General features: G+C 40.1%; 1 protein-coding gene, 1 long non-coding RNA gene and 1 pseudogene across 3 annotated transcripts in view; 2 read left to right on the top strand and 1 right to left on the bottom strand.

Moving 5' to 3' along the window:
• The window catches only part of LOC112667492 (olfactory receptor 51F1), a 133,820-nt gene that overhangs the window by 104,821 nt on the left and 13,165 nt on the right, over positions 1 to 15,834 (top strand). The window contains exons 1-2 of one of the 2 annotated variants that reach the window (XM_025459218.3): positions 11,416 to 11,516; positions 12,468 to 12,621. The gene's annotated coding sequence lies outside the window, so the exon portion shown is untranslated. Of the gene's footprint in view, positions 1 to 11,415; positions 11,517 to 12,467; positions 12,622 to 15,834 lie in introns of those variants that run through there. The other variant, XM_049098951.1, reaches the window with a different exon arrangement.
• Positions 3,606 to 11,282, bottom strand: LOC125753258 (uncharacterized). The gene is made up of 2 exons (XR_007404642.1): positions 10,552 to 11,282; positions 3,606 to 4,475 (listed from the first exon to the last, which is right to left on the bottom strand). It is a non-coding gene; the product is annotated as an uncharacterized LOC125753258 (long non-coding RNA).
• Positions 7,356 to 8,434, top strand: LOC112667493 (olfactory receptor 52R1-like; annotated as a pseudogene).

The raw sequence follows: 15,834 nt of genomic DNA, 5'->3' as shown, positions 1-15,834 counted from the left end.
CAAGGCCACAATGTAGGATGCTGCTGGATCCCTGTCTAGATAAAACATTTATTAAAATTGTATTTAAAAAAAATAATAAAAAAAAAGAAAAATAAATAAAATTGTATTTAAAATCCATGGCTTATGTAGAGACATTTATAGATGAAGACTTGAAATAATGGATAAAAATGTATTTAATGTTGTATTAGTTTTCTAAAGCTGCCATAACAAAGTACAACAAACTAAATAGATTTAACAACAGAAATGTATTGTGTCATAGTTCTGGAGTTTAGAAGGCCAGGATTAAAGAATCATCCAGGTTGGTTTCTTCTGTTGGCTATGAAGATGAATCTGTTCAATGCCTTTCTCTGCCTTCTGGTGGTTTGCTGGAAACTTGACTAGAGACACATCATCTTTTTTTTTTAAGATTTTAATTTTATTTATTTAATCATGAGAGACACAAGGAGAAAGGAAGAGACATAAGCAGAAAGAGAAGCAGGGTCCCTGCTGGGAGCCTGATGCGGGACTCAATTCCAGGACCCTAGGATCATGCACTGAGCTGAAGGCAGACAGGCAACCACTGAGCCACCCAGGCCTCCCTGGAGATACATCATCTTGATCTCTGTCTTCTTACCCTCATGACATTTCCTCTCTGTTTATATGTCTCTGTGTCAAATTTGCCCTTTATAAAAGGACACCAGTCACATTGGAGTAGGGCCTACCCTACTCCACTATGACTACATCTTCACTAAACTACATCTTTAATGACCCTATTTCCAAATAAGGTTATATTCTGAGGTACTAGGGATTAGAACGTCAACATGTGAATTTGAGGGGGGAACACAATTCAAACCATAACAATTCTCCAATCAATGCACATACATTTTCTTGCCTTTATGTAGTGGTTAGGACCTTTGTTATAATGTTGACATCAGTAAGGTACTCCCTGAAGATTGAGGAAGCAGAGCATAGACCAAATTATTTCCCCTCTACCCAGATTTGATTTCCTTATTTGAATGTGGTAATGAACCATTAATGCTGGAGCAACTGGCAGTGAGAACACCTGGCTCAGGTATGTAAGAAATGAGGCAGGCAAAAGCCATCTGGTGTTACACCTTCTGAGGCCCAACAGAAGGAGGTTTCCTCTTCAACATTATGGTTGGAAGTTCTGCTTCTTGAGGTGATGCAGAAAAGAAAAAAGATTTTAATTATAATTAGGGGGCAGAGTCTGAACTTAGGGAAGTCAGTTATTATAGTTTCCTAGTACCATGTCTCAGGACAATTAAAGTGAGAGAAATGTGAAAATAGGGCTGTTTTGGAAGCTCAGATAAAGTCAGTTACTATGAAATTTAGATGGCTCCAATCTGATTGTTACTACTTCCTGAAGTTGCTCTGTAGTGCAGGGGTAGCAGGAGACTATCACACTCGGAGTAGTAGCTGTGATGCATAGATAGGTGTTGAGATTATTCATATGAGTATGGTTGAAATGATGAACTATGAGGACTAGATTTCATAGAAAAGAGAAGAGGGCTAAAAGGATTGGAACAAATATATAGGGTTTAAAGGATTTGTTGATGTAGAAAATATGGAATGAGTTTAAAAAAAACTAGAAAGATAATGTGGTTATTAGATGCTCGAGAATTCAGAGATTGAGTAGCTCTGAGCTGTGACAAGGTACAGTCCATGTCCATACACGATTGACTGAGTACTATGTAGATAAAGGTCAACACAAGTGAAGATATAGAAGTTATGAAGTTATGAATGTGGATGAGTTTTCAACATAGTTATATTGAACTGTCCCAGAATTCTCATGTCTATATTCTCAATAAGTTTTCTTCCATCAAAACTTCCTTTCCAAACATTTTTCTCTGTCTCCCCCCTCACAAGGCTACCAAACATAATTCACATGTGTGTGCCTAGTTTATAGTAACCAACTGTAACTAGTCTCTTAATACAGCCCACAAAACTTTGCACATTCTACTGGAGACTGAGGTTTAGAGCAGGGCTATGAGTCAAGTGCCCAAATCTTCAATGCATCCTGCAGAGATACCAACTTTTGTGATAATAACCATGAGGAGAACTTTAAGAGGGTAAATCAGGAAAGGACTCATCTGCCTACAGTGCACTCATTTCAGCAATTCATATCCAACTACACTTGATAAACAATGTAATTATCCTAACAATAACTTCCACAAGAGCTTGGATGTCATGTGTGTTTGGAGCCACCATGGCACTTGCAACTGGGGAAGATTCAAGAGATAATGACACACAGGACCTATCCCTAGATATCACATTTTATTTGAGGATAAAAGTTCCTCTAGTTAAGAAGGAGGAGGAGGAGGAGAAGGAGGAGGAGGAGGAGGCGGAGGAGGAGGAGGAGGAAGAGGAGAGAAAGGAGAGGAAGAAGAAGGGGGAGGAGAAGGAGAAGAAGGAGGAGGAGGAGGAAGAGGAGGAGGAGAGGAGGAGGAAGAGGAGGAGGGGGCAAGGGGAGGGAGAGGAGGAGAGGAGGAGGAGGAGGAGGAGGGGGAGAAGGACCCAAAGGAGGATAAGAAGGAAGAATATTCAAAGGAGAAAAAGGAGGAAGTTGGGGATGAAGGGGAGAAGGACAGAAGAATAGGAAGGCAGGGGGGTAGGAGAGAAAGAAAGGGTGGAGGGAGTTGCAGAGGGAGAGAAGAAGAAGGAGGATAAGAAGCGAGAAGAAGGGAGACTGGAATTCTTTTCCACATTCCTAAAACTGAATTTTTAATCTACGAGGAATAAAAGAAGCAGACAAAGAAAAAGAATTTGCAAGCAGAGATAAATCTATAATACCAGCCTGATCCCCCAAATAAAAAAAAAAACCTTGAATCTGTCCTGTAAACCTGGACTCTCTCACAAAAACAGTTCTATCCCAGATTTTTGTTATGGTGGTATCTTAAAATAAATCCTGACTTTGTGAACATGATGATGGCAATTCACCATAAACAGATTACTATAAACCTAAAAGTCATGGTAAAATTCTGAATGATTTGTTTCCCTATAAATGTATGTGGGGTTGTGGATTTTGTGAGGCATAGCTTCTGAAATCTGACAGTTTTGAATTCTACACATAAATTCTTACTTTCTGTTTTTATATACTTTTCTTCTCAAATCTTCATTTGACATATCAGACTGCTGAGAAAAAAAGAAGAAAGAGATTCCAGGAAGGCCCTATATGGGGAGTGAGTGAGAGGAAGCTCTGCATAAGCTTAACTGTTCAGGCTGAGTGAGGAGGGCCTTCCAACTTCACTAAGTTTCAAAAATAACTATGGCAAGTCCTCCATCTGGAAGTCCTCCTGCCTCTCCATGTTCGAAGAAAGAGGACATCAAAACCAGAGCTACCTAGGTACATATGATATCACCAACAAATTGTCAACACCTCTTCAAACCACACAATTTGTCTATACATGCCCATGTATATACACACACTGATGTATAATCTCACACTGTCAGCTTTGGAGCTCAGCATATGTCTTCACAAAGTATGTGTATGCAGTGGCCTTGTACTCACAGAGCCATGCTATCCCACTAAATGTGTATACTTACCACAAATGATTATTCACACCTGCACAAACACACAAGGTTATGCACATACATTCACAGGCAAATCCAGGCTTACACACGTTTATTAATTTTTTTAATTTTTTTTAAATTTATTTATGATAGTCATACAGAGAGAGAGAGAGAGAGAGAGAGAGAGGCAGAGACACAGGCAGTTGGAGAAGCAGGCTCCATGCACCCGGAGCCCGACGTGGGATTCGATCCCGGGTCTCCAGGATCGCGCCCTGGGCCAAAGGCAGGCGCCAAACCACTGCGCCACCCAGGGATCCCCCTTACACACGTTTCTTAACACATCTCTCAGGTATACACATCAACAAGCATCAACATGCTTTCACATTGTATAAAATATCTCCTCAATTGTAAATACTCTTTAACAAAAATACATGCATAGCGATAAGCTCACAACTGTGTATTCTCAACAATACACATTCTTGGCCATGCATTCAATTCCCCACCCTTTGCATTTGTGTACACAGAGGACAGAGGAAAGTTAGGGGTTAATGCTTCTAGCTTCACTCTCTGGTCTCAGAGAAAGCCAGAGTGGGAGGCAGGGGGGCGTAGCAGGAGAGGGAAAATTAATGCTTGGGGAAGGGAAAGGCCAGACTTTAAAGGTCTTTAAATAGGTCCTAATCTACAGTCTCTGCTAAAAGCTGAATCACAGGAGCCAGTTAGAGATGCTCATGGTCAGAGGTGAAGCAGAATTCAAGGTGAGTGCTTTCCCTGTGCCCCAGTCACTTCTGCCCTTCCCAGAGAACAGCAAGACTCACGGAGGTTCAAGAAGCTGGAAGACAAGGCAATACTTTGTGGAGAATGGCCTGCCTCCGTTGGCGCTCCGGGCCCAGAGATCTCTGACTGATGGATTTCCTTTTGAGATGGAGAGAATATCCGCTGTTCACACTGTGTCCTCCAGGGAAATTCTGGAAAAGTAAGAAGGCGGCCTCCACACACAGTCCCTCCAGGAAGGACACTGTATCTGAAACCATGCTCCAGCATCATTACTCTGTGCCTTGGGTTTAGATACCCCAAAGTGAGAAAACAGACTAAATGTCTCTGAAATATTCCTTGGCAAGCTCTCAGTCCACTTTATCCTCCACCCTTTCAGGCTTGAGCAATATGGTTAAAACGATGGACATAAATAACTCCACCTAATGAGTGGAGTACTTGAAGGCCAATAGAGCCAGTGGTACCAGCACTGGATTCAAACCAACACTCACAGATGAAATGAGCTCCTTCAGTGTAAGAACATCCTTCTTGCAACCGTATTTCCTCAACCAAAAGCTATGCCAAGTTTGCACAAGTTAGCCTGTACTTTGGAGAACAGAAAAATTGACTCTGAAGTGCAATGTGTGATCACCCTAGCTTTAAGACCAAAAAAAAAAGATAATTTAATTTTTCTTTCACTAGATATGGGACTCAGAAGTCGTCTAGCCCCTAAGGGGCAGGGACAGATACATACATAAAAGCAAGGAAAGAGGGAAGGAATATTGGGCAAGAAGGGAAAGTATACTGCTCTTCTTTTCCTACTCTTTAGGGAATGCACATTTCCATCCCTCCCCCCAGCAGCAAGTTGATAACCTGTGCCCCCCTCAGAAATACTATTGCAAACCTCACACACTATAGAGAATGATCTAACATTGGTTAACTCCCTCTCCAAGCCACATGACTTGCAGTTCTTACTCTACACATGTTGGGTTCATAAGTCTGAGGGGGAAAAAGGCAAAAGGATTGCTGATAGTGAGGATACCATATTCCATGGTATTATAAGTGTAGAGAAGAAAGAAAGGCACCTGTCAAGAGCCCCCATCTCCTGTTTCAGACTTAGGTCCCAGCTCACCACCTACAAAGACTCATTACTCCAAAAGGAGTATGGAGAACAGGTGAGTTCTCCATTAAGGCTCATGGACAGAAACTTGGTGTGAGTTAAAAACAATAAATGTAAAAGCTTACAGTGTTATATTTACAAAAACAGCAATGTCTTCCACAATTAATTAAAGAGATTATTATGGACTTTGAGAAATTGTAGGTTTATCCAGCACCTTCACCAGCACCCAGTACAGGAACAAAGATGGTCTAAGTAGTTTTTCCGGTGCCCATGAGTCTCAGTGACCATGTCCTGACAAATGGAGGGTGACATACAGGGGGCAGAGGGAGATGAGATAGGAAGACTCTGGTTCAAAGGGAACATCCAATTAGAAGACCAAGCCAACAGAAGGGGTAAAGCTCAGCTGCAGACTCTAGATAATGCATGTCTGAATTTTCACCATATTCTAGAGAGAAGTATTTGTTTTGAACAAGCCTATAGCTATTTTCAAGATAGGATAGTAAACTTTCCAATTTACAACAAGATTGATAAAGCGTAAACTCCATTTCTCTCAAAATGTTATAGAGGTAGGGAAAATCAGAAAGAGGTCAGGTTTATTTGGGATCTCAAAGATAGCCATTTTAGGAAGCATTAGGTCTGGTTGGATGAAACATTTGTTAGTCAAAAGAGGTGATTTGTTAAGGGGGATTTGAAAAGATACTCCTCTTGTCTGAGTGTTTCTCCTATGGAGGAGACTCATACAAAGGAGTCAACTAAGATGACATAGTGAAAAGGTGTTGAGTAAGAACCATGTAAACTTTTGTGTCATTGACTCTTACGTAAGTGATAGTCACCAGAGGGATTAGACAGGTTCAATCACGTAATGAAAGCATAGGCAGAGGAGGACTTTCATTTCTTTCACTGGCCAGCAGGGCAGACTTTGGTATAAAAAATATATACAGTGGTCTAATGGCATGCCATCAAGGTAGTGTTTAGAGAGTTATATCAGGATATTTTTAAGATATGGCTCATCAGTTAAAAAGTCCATTGCTACTGAACCATGACTTTTATTTGTTATTTGGTTCAACAAATATTTATTATATCCCTATTCTGTGCCAAGCACAGAGGTGCTAGGAATGGTGCACTGCTCAGGGCTCACCTCATAAAAATTATCATCTAGCATGGGAATTAGAAAACTATAGCTTGCAGACCAAATCCAGCCTGCAGACTTGTTTTATAAATAAAATTTTATTTACATATAGCCACACTCACACATTGCTGTATTGACTGTGGCTGCTCTCATGCCAGAGTGGCTAGGCTCACTAGTTGCAACTATAGTTCACACAGCCTAAAAAAATGTATGATATAACTTTTAACAAAAAGATCAAAGTTTGCTTGCCTCTAATCTCGGAGGACATACACTAAGGATAGTAGGCTTAATTAGAGGTGTACAATCGTCAGTTATCTTCCAGCCCAAATTCTCCTGGTAACTCCTAGAGTCAGAGCAAACTTGGCATCACTATATACATTATTACTATGAGCCTTTAAGACAAAGTGTTTTCCAATTGGCTTCCAACCCTGAAAAAATGCCTAACTGACTTAAACAGAGAGATGAAAAGAATCTATGGGAAGGTTAAACAAATCTCTTAGTTCTGAAGAATAGAAGAGCAAGAATGAATATTAGTGACTTAAGTGTCAGAATAGTTTTCTGTGGGAAGATTCTACTTTCAAGGAACATACTGATTGCTCCACAAAAATCACACAGCTAGTGTGTTCTGATCCTATTTTGATGACATAAATATAAATGAGGAAAAAAGTATCATAACTTTTGTTGTAAAAATTATTAATTAAAACAGTTGAAATTAAATTATTCCATTAATGTCAAATGCTTCACTGTTCAATTGATTCTTTCAAATATTAAAAATAATAATTACTTGCTTATTATCAATGACAGAGAGTAGATTGCCTTTGCAATGGAGAACAATTTACCCATCGTATGATACTGGCTTCAGGGAACAGCTCTTCACATCCTGTGTTCTTGATCCTACTTGGAATCCCAGGACTGGAGAATTACCAATTTTGGATTGCCTTTCCTCTATGTGCCATGTATTTCGTAGCTATAGTTGGCAATATCATTATCCTTCATATAATCTGAACTGACCACACCCTGCTTGAGCCCATGTACCTTTTTCTAGCCATGCTGGCTATCACTGACCTGGCTCTATCCTCTTCCACGCAACCTAAAATGCTGGCTATACTCTGGTTTCGTGCTCATGAGATTGAATACCATGCCTGCCTCATCCAGGTGTTCTTCATCCATGCCTTTTCCTCTGTGAAGTCCAGGTTGTTCATGGCTATGGCCTTGGACAATTATGTGGCTATCTGTTTCCCACTCCACCACTCTACTTTCCTGACCCCAGCTGAGTGGGTAAACTGGGAGTAGCTGTGATGATGAGAGGATTGCTATGGGTGAGCCCCTTCTGCATTATGGTCTCCAGGATGCCCTTCTGCCCCAAACACATCATTGTCCAGTCATACTGTGAGCACATGGCTGTGTTAAAGCTGGTGTGTGCAGACACTAGAGTAAACCGTGCCTATGGGCTCTTTCCGGCTTTCTCGGTGGTTGGCTTTGATATAATTGTCATCAGTACATCCCATGTGATGATTCTGAGAACTGTTCTGGGGTTGCCCTCTGATGAAGCCAGGTTCAAGGCTTTTGGCACATGTGCTTCCCTTATCTGTATCATCTTGGCTTTTTATATCCCAGCCCTCTTTACTTTCCTCACTCACCGCTTTGGACACCATGTGCCTCAAGTGGTACATATCATGTTTACCAATTTCTATCTCCTGGTACCTCCCATGCTCAACCCCATCATCTATGGAGTCAGTACCAAGCAGATCAGGGACAGGGATATTCAAGGTTGTTGTGGAAAAGATCCCTAAGCCAAGGGTCACCGCATCACAACCAACCCCATCACCCCACTGATCTAGGAACCTAAACGCAAAAAGGTTGCCAGGCCATCGCATTCAGCACAAAGTCATTTTTGTGAACAAAAGGCCCAGAGATGAGAAATCCCCCAGAGCAAAAGGAACAATTTTCAGAATGTCCAGAACAAGAGCTCTCTGAGGCATGTGACTGATCATAAACGCTGAGTGGACAAACGTTCATCATCACAAAAACCCAATAAGAAGCAGTCTTTACGTTCTGTCTCCCTTTCTGATATTTCCCACACATTTCTTCTCCCTTCCCTTATATTCCCTTTCACTATTATTTATATTCCCCAAATGAATGAGAACATATAATGTTTGTCCTCGGTGTCCAACGAAAGATGAATGGATAAAGAAGATGTGGTTTATATATACAATGGAATGTTACTCAGCTATTAGAAATGACAAATAACCACCATTTGCTTCAACGTGGATGGAACTGGAGGGTATTATGCTGAGTGAAGTAAGTCAGTCGGAGAAGGACAGAATGCCATCTTCTACAGACTATTAAGGGGAAAATTATCTTTATGCCGCCAGGAGAATTATAAGTTGCTACACCTAATTAAACAGGAGATTAGAACTTGTCACTAAGACACCTAAAAAGTGTACATATTTTCACATCTTGTAAACTCATTATAAAAATAGAATTGAGGGAAAAAGTACAAAGTACAAAAAGAAAAAGTACAATCTCATGTATAGATTGTTCATTTATAAAAACATGGAAACGTCCACATATTGATATGTAAGACCCAGATGAAGAATGGACAATTGAGTATCATGTATCATTTAACTAATGTATTTGCAAAAAGTATTTATAGATGTGAAAGATGATCAAGATATAATGGTAAAGAAAAAAGACACATAACATTTGCCCATAATGCTGATAACAATTTGCATAGAAAAAGATTCTGGGAATACATCTGAATCGTATAATAGCAACTCAGAGTAATGAGATTTGTGGTATTTCAATTTCCCTTTTGCACTTTCATGGATTTTTAAAAAATTATCCTTGATTTAGGAAGTTTAATTTTAGTATGAGGAAAAAGTAACTGACACAACAACAAAAGTGTACAGAACAGGTTAACTCAGTGCCAAGGCCCAGGGGAATGGAGGGGGTAATCTGAGAAGATGAAGGACTCCTGAATACAGCAAATTTCAGAAAAGCTTGAAAATCTTGATTAAGAGTCCTGACAGAATCACAACTCCTTGAGACTGCTGACAGTGAGGATTAGGGATGCTGAGTGTTGATCTCTCTTTCCACAAATGGCCTATTGCCTGTTGCCAATAAATTTCACAATGAAGAAGTTTTGGAAAGGAAATAAAAAGGAGATTGTCTTCTGAGGATATATTGTATGGTTACGGGTAGTGAGAAAGTCACTAGAAATTTGAGTATTTGTTAATATTTAATTTCCTTTTAAATTAAAAATTTAAGGGATCCCTGGGTGGTGCAGCAGTTTAGCGCCTGCCTTTGGCCCAGGGTGCAATCCTGGAGACCCGGGAACGAATCACACGTCAGGGCTCCAGGTGCATGGAGCCTTCTTCTCCCTCTGCCTGTGTCTCTGCCTCTCTCTCTCTCTGTGTATGACTATCATAAAAATAAATAAATAAATAAATAAATAAATAAATAAATAAATAATTTAAATTAAAATTTTAAGCTGTTTTAGAAAACTGTACTTTTTCTTATTTTTTTCAACTCTATTGAGGTGTCCTTACACAAAAAGTTGCACATGCTTAATGTATTCATTTTGATGAATTTGGACATATGCATACACACATGATAGCATCATCACAAGCAAGGTAAAAACCTTCCATCACAATTGTTGCATTTGTCCTTTTATCCTCTTTCACCATTCTCCTGTCAAAGCCAATAGTGAAGAAGGTTCTAGACCTCAGGCTCTCATGTTAGTAAAACCAACATCAGATGAAGATGCTTGAAGAGGAATCAGGACCATGTTTGCTTCTCCCAGGAGAAAACTATTAAAGCCAAAAAGTGTCCCCAGAAATGAATGGGTATTCTGAAGGAGCATTTTCATGATTCCCAAATATTAGAGATCTAAAGGGACCATGACCCTGTTATCAGCAAACCAGTAATGACTGTGACATCAGCAAATCTGTTACCGATTGTGAGGCTCTCTTTTTCTTTTTCAAATCATTTTGGTTGCTGCATAACTGTGACAATAAAATATAAATAGTTTAACACCCACCTTGAAGAGTTCTGATACATACAGCATGCCTCTGTAGCTACCAGCCCGATTAATACATAGAACATTGCCATCACTTCATGAACGTTTTCTTGCCTCTCTGGAGTCAAACACCCCTCTGCACCCCAACCAGGCAAACCCTGATCTGATGTCTTTCACTATAGATTAATTTTTCTCTCACTAGCACTTTGATAGATGACAGAATAAGTAGTACATTCTTTGAGTCTGGTGTCTTCCACTCAGTATACAGTTTTTCAGATTCAGCTGTGCTGTTGCATGTATGAGAAGTAGGTCCTTTCCTGTTATTGCTGCGTAGTCTAGTCAATGTTTTCAACACACTCACTGAGGTATTGTTACCATACCAATTGTTACCTTTTTCCTTGGCTACAGCCCTTCTGGCCTTCTTCCAAACATATCCACTTCTTACCTGCCTACAACTTTGTTCTAAATCATCCTTCTTCCCTCAGCTGTTATTTTCTAAAGCATACGATATTCCTCTTGACATCCTTTAGGTCTCATCTAGTACCCTCCTTTACAGCGAGATGCTTCTTAATTTCCTCATCTCATCTAGTTCTTGCTCCTGTAATTTTTGTCAACGCAAATATTTCATTTCTTCCCTCTCTTAACACAATACGTAATTATTCAAGTTACTTATTCACCATCTGTTCCTCTGACTTGAATATAACTTCCATAAAAGCATAGCACAGGTGTTCACTATCCAATACTTAACCCTAGCTCACTAGAAAAAAAAACAAACAAACACAAAACAAAACAAAACAAAACAAAACCAAACAAAACCTACTTCCATGAAAGAATGACTAAATGGTTACAGTTGCCTGGTACCATTGTCACAACAATTCCATTGCTGACCACAAGATGGCATGTGCAGGTATTGTGGGATGCCAAGTGGGATACCAGACTTTTTCATTATTTCATGGAAACCTGAAAGGATATTGTTGTCAAAGAAGGTAAATTTGATATATAAAAAACAATTTCTCCCTCACTCACTTCTTTTTATTAACAAATATCAAATATTTGGAACATTTTAAGTTTCTATCCAAGAAATATCTATTGAAAAATTTTGTTGCACCAAACATTCTCTAAAAGTATGGGAGAGCATAGTGACCAAGAGAGACTGACAGAGAACGTAGTTAGTATCAAATGACCAAAAGAAGGTCACTGGACAGCTACAATTCCAGCTCTATATGAAAACTAATTACTTAAGCCATGCAGCTCTGTCATGATTAGAAGTATCCTCAAGTATACTGAATCAGTGAAAACAGTTGATTGCCTTCATTAAAACCTGAAGAACCAGAGGGCATTAGGTCCAGGACATAAATTCTGTAACTGACTCCATCATGTCTGTATTCATCTCCAAAACCTTTTAAGGGAGTGCTTTGAGTTGGGACTGGACTTCCCATTTGTGAGTTGGTCAGAGTCATCACAGTGTGTCTCTTCTTTCAGAGAGCACACACCTCTAGGTGACCTACTGACTAGGAGAGGCCAGGAAATATTTAACGAAATCAGGTGAGCTTCTCCTGGATTTTAAATAGTACTCAGAGTCCAACTATGCCTGCCTGGAGTCAGTTCCAGAGTAACTTCAAAAGGAGAATCATGCATTTTCAGTATGACTACTCTGCATAGAGCGAAACACCTTGTTATTAGTATGGCATTTTACACCAAAATTCAGCAAGCATTACTTCATCACTTAGTATGTGCCAGCACTGTGTTTGGTGCTATAGTTATGTACATAACAAGTTCATCATCCTAAAAACCCCTTCTCCAAGCTCTCACAGCACCTGCTACAATCTGCTATTATCATAAATTTATCCCTGATGATCAGATTGTGTTTATTGATTCTCAGTCTGCTACTCCTGAAGTTACTGACTAATGCAACTCTTTTTTTTTTTCTTTTTGAGGCTAAAACTCCCATGCCCAGAGAAAGAAGAATGGCCCAAGTAGGTATTTTGTCTTACTTTGCAGAGCCTTCACCTCATCTCCATTCCAGATAAACCTGGAGTCTCAGTTTTTGGGTTCCCAAAGGACCACCACAGAAAAGATACAGGATTCTCGGTAAATACTGGCCAGGATATTTCTTATAGGGTTTTGCATCTCTGCAGGTACATATGTACAAGTAGGTATAATTATCCGGTTACATTTTGTATATGAAAAAACAGAAACCAAAGAATCTAAGTAACATCTTGGGGTATATTTAGGAGCCAAAATATATAGCAGAGCCAAGAAATGGGGATGGGAGGGAATAAACAAGCTAAAATTAAAAAAAAAAAACAGATTCCTAGGTAGGAATTGACCCTTTTTAAGAAATCACCTATAGGTCTTAGGCTGACAAATAAAGGGTTGTGGATTAGAAAACTCTAAAGAGGAATTTACATGATAATCCATATTATTGACAGCTTTGGAGTTGTACAAAACTACACCTTAAGAGAAAGATTTAAAAAGAAATTTGCCCATTTCCATTTCTTGAATGTGGCAGCTTCATTTTAAACCTCACATATTTAAAAAAAGACTCAGCCTGGAGGGGAGGGGATAGAGATAGGAAAGCTGTGGAGTAGTTCCCCATTTCAACTGGCTTCCTGAATGGAGTATAAAAGGCTCCATGGGTGTCCTAAACCAGATCTGTAGCAGTGGTTCTCTTACCACAAGAAACAGCAGTGATACAAGCACAGTGACTGGGGCAGGAATGGGTAGGCAAGACATCAAGAAGGAAAGATCATTGGGATGTCTGGGTGGCTTAGCAGTTGAGCATCTGCCTTTGGCTCAGGGCCTGATCCTGTGGTCAGGTATTGAGTTCTGCATCTGGCTCCCTGCAAGGAGCCTGCTTATCCCTCTGCCTTTGTCTCTGCCTCTCTGTCTCTGTCTCTCTCTCTCTGTGTCTCTCTTGAATAAATAAATAAAATCTTTAAAAAAAAAGGAAGTTAAAACCTTTGAGGGAAGAGAAAGCATGAGTCTGAAAAAGGAATGGAGAAGTCTAGCATGAGACAATGTAGATTCTGACTCAGTTGGGGTAGTGGCCTTATGGTTGAAGTCAATTTCTCTTGTATCCACATGGGAGAAACAGTCATTTATTCATGGCCTTATTTATTCAGTAATTTTTCAATAGTTACTTTTCTCTGTCTTCTATCTTACTACTCCTCCACAGCTAGGTTTTTTATTTCAACTTTTAACTGATTGAGATTTCTTGAGGGCAGACACCAAATATTCTTACTGATGCAGGCCCAACACTCAGTTTCCTCCAAAGAGACAATACTTAAATATTAGTTAAATGGACAAAAGAGGGAATGATGAATATGCATTCTGAAAAGCCTCATGTTGGATTCTAAAACACTGTTTCATATAAACTGTTTTATGGGTTCTCTGGGAGTTCTCACTTTCATAAGGCACACTGGCTCCTGGCAATAACAATGCTTCAAGTAGAAGCTACTGAAGAAACTAGCCCTGAGGCAACATCCCTTTCCCTGAGTTTCCCAGAAATTAGGCCCTAGATTTCCCTTGAAATAACATGGGAGTGAGAGAAGCACTACCTAGAGTCAGTAGACCTGGGATCTTGACCCAGCTCTTGCCTCTTTCTTCAGGGTGACTGGGCAAGCCTCCACCCTTCCCCAGGTTAGAATAGGCAGTTAAACTTTAATAGGATACCTAGAGGCAAAGAAGAAATCATAATCTGCTATTGGAAAAGTCAGAAGGCTGTCTTAGTAGCAGTCCACAGGAAGCCAGATCAATCAGACCCAAGAAAGAGAAGGCCAGAGACCCTGACCAAAGCTGGGAGAAAAGGCATTAAGCCCTGCTCCCAAGAAATCCCCTCCCCAAGAAATAAATATTCCACCCCCTAGTTAACAACTATCAATGAAAGACAGAAACCCAAACCCTGAGTTGCATAGCTGTCCCTTGAGAATGCCTATTCTCACAGCTGCAGAGTGTGCTTTCTTTCATAAACTCTTCACTTGCACCTCTCAACCACTGTGTCTGGTCAATCCTTAAATTATTTTCTTTCAATAAGACTAAGACCTCCCCCACTCACACAAGGTCCTGAGGACAAACCAGGCAGAGGCCTCAGGCCTCAAGGTCTCCCTAGTCAACCAGGCAACAGAAGGAGAAGGATGGGCAAGACTGATAGTTAGGTCTCTCTCTTTCTCTCTCTCTCTCTCTTTCTCCCTCTAAAGGGATATTCCATGGCCAAGTTCCAGCGTGTATGGGGTACACCACATCAACAAGTAATTTTCAGGACACCAGCTGGGTTTCCTACAATTCAGTTCAGGAGATGGCATAAGATTCCACAACTTAATGATTCAGATCTACAAGAGTGCACTCTCCACCGCACTTCAGATACCAATCACAAGAACAAATTGTTGTTACCTGTGTTCCTTACTACTGGCTATAAATCAGAGGTTCCCATGTCCTGCTCCTAGTGCTCCATGAATTTGCTAGAACAACTCATAAAATTCAGATAAACATTTTACTTACTAGCTACCAGGTTATTATAAGGATATAACTCAGAAACAGTCAGAAGGAAGAAATGCCTAGGGCAAGGGATTGGGAAAGGGCATGGAGCTTTTTTGCTCTCTCCATTGTGCTAGGCCCCCCAGTCTCCATATGATCACTAACCCAGAATCTCTGGGAACCTTGTCCTCCTGGGATTTTTATGGAGGCTCTATTATATACCCATGCATTAATTAATCAAATCATTGGCCACCTGGAAGTTGATTCAACCTCCAACCTCTCTCTCCCTTTCCTGGGTGTCTGGGTTGAACTAAAACTTCCAACTCTCTTGTCACAAGGTTGGTTCCTCTGACAACCAGCCACCATCCTTGGGTGGGATACAAAAGTTACTTCATTAACATAACAAAGGACACCTTAATGGTTCTTATCACTTAGGATATTCCAAGAGTTTTAGGAGCTCTGTGCCAGAAAAGAGGACAAAGACCAAATATATATATATTTCTGATTCTAAATCACATCACACCCTCCCTCCCTCTCCCCATTCCCTTGATTTTTCAAATTTACCTCATTTAAACCTATGTGAAAGATCAATGTTCAGATACCTCCATAGGCATTATGAAGGAGTAATTTCTTTCTTTAGATGCAATTGACTTTTGGGAGTAGAAAAGGATGAAGATCAACACAGCATTTACTGTGACTCATTCCCATTTAGAGATTTAATGCTTGAAATGTATATTCCTCATTCTATAAATCTGGGCCTGTGATGGATAAACACTGCCATCAGGAATAACTGGATATAACCCATTTTTTTAAGCGTACTTTAGGAGA

The sequence above is a fragment of the Canis lupus genome, chromosome 21 (genome assembly GCF_003254725.2).
Source record: "Canis lupus dingo isolate Sandy chromosome 21, ASM325472v2, whole genome shotgun sequence".
Taxonomy (NCBI): domain Eukaryota; kingdom Metazoa; phylum Chordata; class Mammalia; order Carnivora; family Canidae; genus Canis; species Canis lupus.
Note: the sequence above shows the minus strand (reverse complement) of the source record. Positions and strands in the feature narration are given on the sequence as shown.